Raw genomic sequence first — 5,251 nt, forward strand, 5'->3', positions numbered from 1 at the left:
CGAAAGCGATATCGAATCAATAGAAGAATTAAATTTTAATACCGTACAACCAAATACAAGAAACATGGCCAACGCATTAGAAGCTCAGAGAGCATACGTTAAACAGGTATCTGCCACAGTACCTGAATTCGATGGTAAGAAACTCCATTTAAATAGGTTTGTGACAACACTAAAGTAGACGGATCTAACTAAAGGAGATCAAGAAACTTTAGCAGTAGAGGTCATAAAGACCAAAATTATTGGCCCATTAAACTATAAAGTAGAACATGCGACAACGATACAGGCAATAATTACCATATTGCAGGCAAACGTAAAAGGCGAATCGCCTGACGTTATAAAGGCCAAATTAATAAATGCCCAACAAAGAGGCAAGACCGCGTCTCAGTACGTTACAGAAATAGACAGTATGCGTAAGCAGCTCGAGGCAGCTTACATAGACGGCGGATTAGACGCCGATAATGCTGACAAATTCGCGACTAAAGAGTCGATATCAGCAATGACCAAAAACTGTGCCAACGAGGCATTTAAAATTATCTTAACTGCAGGTACATTTAGTACATTCAACGACGCAATGGAAAAATACCTACATTGCAGTACAGAAATAACCGGCAATTCAAACACAGTCTTATTCTATAATGGGAATAATAGACGTGGTAATTATAATGCCTACTATCGCGGTAGAGGCAGAAATAATTATAACCAGAATTATAACCAGAATTATAACCAGGGTTATAACCAAGGTTATAATAATAACAACAGAGGTCGCGGAGGCTACCGCGGCCACGGTAATAACAGAGACGGAGGTAACCGAAGGGGTAACCAAAGTCAGAATAATAATAACAACCGAAATGTGCGTAACGTACAATCGGAAAACAGCCAGACCCCCTTAAGCGATCAACAGTAAAAGTGTTTAAAGTAAACCTAAATCTGAGTATTTTCATTAAGACAAAAAACCAGGAAACAAACACAGTTCTTACATTACTAATAGACACAGGTGCAGAAATTTCATTGCTAAAAGCCAAAGCAAAGGAATATAATAATATAAATTTCAGTAATATATCAAATATTACAGGTATTGGGCAAGGAACCATACAGTCTATAGGAACAGTAGATCTTGACATACGCATTCAGGATGTTCTAGTGCCACATGAATTTCATGTAGTACCTGAGAATTTTCCGATACCATGCGATGGCATAATCGGTATAGATTTTATCAAGAAATACAATTGCGTATTAGAGTTTCAAAATAACAAAGTTTGGTTCACAATAAGACCCAATAACTTCAGTAGACAGATTAGTGTACCAATTACACATAACTTAGACTCCAACACACTCTTATTGCCAGCTAGATGTGAAGTAATCAGACAAGTCAAATTACTCACTAACGAAAAAACGGTGGTAGTACCAAATCAGGAGCTGCAACCGGGTATAATAGTAGCAAGCACCATTGCCGATAGCAAAAACGCATTGATTCGCATTATAAATACAAATAATAAAGACGCCATAATAGATGGCGCGAAGATCAAATGCGAATCAATGAAAGACTATGACATTTTTACAACACCAGTAGAAAAGGAAAATAGAACTGAAGAAATTTTAAAACAATTAAGATTCCCTAAACAATTCAATAATGTACTAACTAAGTTATGCACCGAGTTTAGCGATATTTTTGGTCTAGAAACAGAACCAATATCGGCTAACAATTTCTACAAACAAAAACTCAGATTAGGGGAAAAAACACCGGTCTATATAAAAAACTATCGCATGGCAGATAGCCAAAAACCAGAAATCGCCAGACAGGTAAAAAAATTAATAGATGATGGAATAGTTGACTTTTGTTGACTACTGCCCATACGATCTAGTATTTGGCAGACTACCCAGACAATTCAAAGATTTCAGTAAGATAAACAAAATAGACCCAATATACAACTTAGACGACTACTCTAAAGAGCTTAAATGCAGACTAGAAATGTCGTACAACAGAGCAAGAAGAATGTTAGAAAAAGCAAAAGCGGATAGAAAATTAAGATATGATAGGTATACAAATAATTTAGAATTAAAAATAGGAGATAAAGTATTACTTAGAAAAGAAACAGGTCATAAGTTAGATAAAAGATACGAAGGTCCTTATGACGTAGTAGATATAGGAATAAATGATAATATAACCATTAAAACAGGAAGTAAGAAACAACAAATAGTACATAAAGATAGGCTAAAAAAGCACAAATAGAATGAAAAAAAAAAGGGCAATCAATGCCAAACCTTTCATAATAAAACTTAAATAACGGCCTGATCAGCCAAAACAATATAACAAAGACATAGATATAATCCAATTTTTATTAATTCAAAATACATACATATTTTTTCTTTATTCATTTAAAAATTCTATATCATAAATAATGTTAATTCATTAAAAATAATATTTAAGTAATTTTTATTTTATAATGATAATATAGTTGATAGAAAATAACTTCATTTCTTTACGTTATTTTAAAAAAAAGGGGAGGTGTAGTATGTGCATATATCGAGGGTACACTGTACCTATAAGTACACAGCAACACTTAGTTGCATTGCATAAATAAATAACTCAAGTGAGCGTGATATAAGATCACCCATTTATGCTTCAAGCTAAGTCAGCATCCCCACGCTGGCCGCTGGCCATATATGCGCATAAGCTCTCTCTCTCATATACATATATATATACGCTGCTCTTCTGCCGCTGTCGACGGCGGCGCAGTCGACAGCTTTCTTATGTATTTAGGTAAGATCAGACACTCTGTAGACGTTGAGCTGGCAGAACCGTTTCTGCCTACTCGAAGAGATAAGAAGAAAATCGAAGAAATAAAAAGGTGGCCTGACGGCTGCACTCAACTGCAAGGCAAACACGTGTTCTCAATTGGTGCACCTCTTTACAACTATTCTACCTTGCATTCAACTACTGGACTTACATGGCGTTTATTGATTTATTACAATATTTGTTTGGTAATGCATACCGCAGTCAGCAGCAGCTCATAATAAATTTGAGTTATTTAATTTATCACTCTTATACATTGCTCTGTGCAGCAATAGATTTTGCATTCCCCTTTATGCTATGTTCCTCTCTCTCGATATTTGCTCATTTGCCTTCAGCATAGCAAAGTCAGTTCCAAATAAAGTGCTGATCACATCGGTACTGTTGTGATGCACTTTAACTCTTAATCAGTTCGGTATGGGCGCTGCCGCCGTTCGTTTTATATATTACATGTGGCAAAATATATTGAAATAAAACTGAAATGTTAATTAAAACATTAACTTTGCCGTGTTTATAAATTGCCACACCACTTCTCCAAGTCAATGAAAAATCTCATTGCCTCAACATTTGGTGACCCCGACGTGATCGGTAACACTTCTTTATCGGGAACTCAGTTTAACTAACTTCGGTGCACTTTTGTGTGTACATAAGTGGCTGTACTTTTCGCCCTAGGTACTTTTTGTTTATCGCAAGCCTTTTCGCATAGCGGCAGTTGCACCCGTTTCGCTTGCTTTCGTTTTGTTTTCGGTTTCTTCTTTGCCCACCGCCAAAAAAAAATGTCAAACAAGGACACAGTCAGTTTGCCGGCTGACAGGATAATATTTTTAAAGCGCAAGGAAAACTCCATTTTTGTCGACGCTAAAAAAATGGCTGCAGGATTGACCACCGAATCGGTCACTTGCCTGAATGATGGTGGCCTGCATTTAAAGCTGGATTTAATAAACCAGACAGAGGCTTCGTTTAACTTGGCTCACGATTCCCTGGAGTAACTGGATCTCAGTCAAATGGGAAGCGAATTGCGTGACCAGTTCAAAGACATTGTCTTTGAAATGCGGGATGTTGTACAAACGGAACTCAGTAGACGCTAAGTGCAAGAGATTGATTGTTCAACTATGCGTCAAGATCCAGGAACTAAGTGGCATTCTGGATCTCTATTTCGACGACCGAATGTGCCTAACCTGAAGCTACCAACCTTTAGTGGAAATTATACTAAATACACAGATTTTATGTCGATGCTTTCCACTGTCATCGATAAAAACCCAATACTGGCTGACATGGATAAGCTTCAACACCTCAAGTCTTGCCTAAAAGGTCCCGCTTTGGATGCCGTTGGTGCTTTAGAGGTTACTGATGCAAATTACCCGGCTGCCCAAGAATTGTTGGATAAGCGCTACAACAATAAGCGGCTTATTTTCGAGTCTCACATTTCGGCGATCATGAACCTACCAAAGGTAGAGGGTTCATCTTCTGTAAAGCTTCATGACCTGTCCGACCAAATTAATTTCCGTTTACGAGCACTTCAAAACATGGGCACCCCTGTGGAAATATCCGAGTGTATTCTCGTTTATTGTCTTCTCCAAAAGGTCGAACATGAAACCCAGCTATTATGGGAAGATGCTGCTCCCACTGAAAGGCTTCCAAAATGTAATGAATTTATTAAGAATTGGAGATAAGATACCAGAAGGTTGAAAACATCGAACGTACCAATGTTGCACTTGGAATCATGCCACAGGTTATAAAACCTAGGAAAGCGATCCACAACTCTAGAAATTCATTTGTCGCCACTACCCGTCGCTTGCTGCCCTTTCTGCCATGCTGTAGACCACATAATTTTTGAATGCTCACAATTCAGAAAACTGTCGCCTCAAGATCGTTTAAAGGTGGCAAAAAGGTTGGCTTTATGCCAAAACTGCCTTAAAGGTGGACATCACCTACGAAATTGCAATGCCGATTGCTGTCGTATGTGTGGAAGTAAGCACAACAAATTGGTACATTTTGGCTCAAGGCCTTCGTCATTTCGCTCCCAGGCTGCTCAACCTCATTCCAACGGGTTGCAAGTGATTGCAAGTTGCACGGGAATCATCACCTGGTCAATCTTCTTCCTTAGTGGCTCAAAACCTCGTAGCAGACTTTGTTTTGTTGGCCACTGCCGTTATTAATATTCAAAACAAATCAGGATCTTGGGTTCCTTGTCGCGCCTTGCTTGACTCAGGCTCGCAACTACGCATAATCACCTCTCGTCTGGCACACACTGTGCAATTGCCCAAGTACAAGTCTGCAGCTACAGTTTCTGGAATTGGTGAAGCCAGATTTCGCTCAGATGAATATATGGTAAATATTAATCTCAAATCAAACTACAGAGTTCGTTGCCAATATCGCAGCGTTGGTAGCTCCTACTATCACGGACAACCAGCCCAACCTAACTGTAAACCCTGAAGACTGGAAAATATCAGCTAATCT

This window comes from Drosophila mauritiana, chromosome 2L (assembly GCF_004382145.1).
Source record: "Drosophila mauritiana strain mau12 chromosome 2L, ASM438214v1, whole genome shotgun sequence".
Classification (NCBI taxonomy): Eukaryota; Metazoa; Arthropoda; class Insecta; order Diptera; family Drosophilidae; genus Drosophila; species Drosophila mauritiana.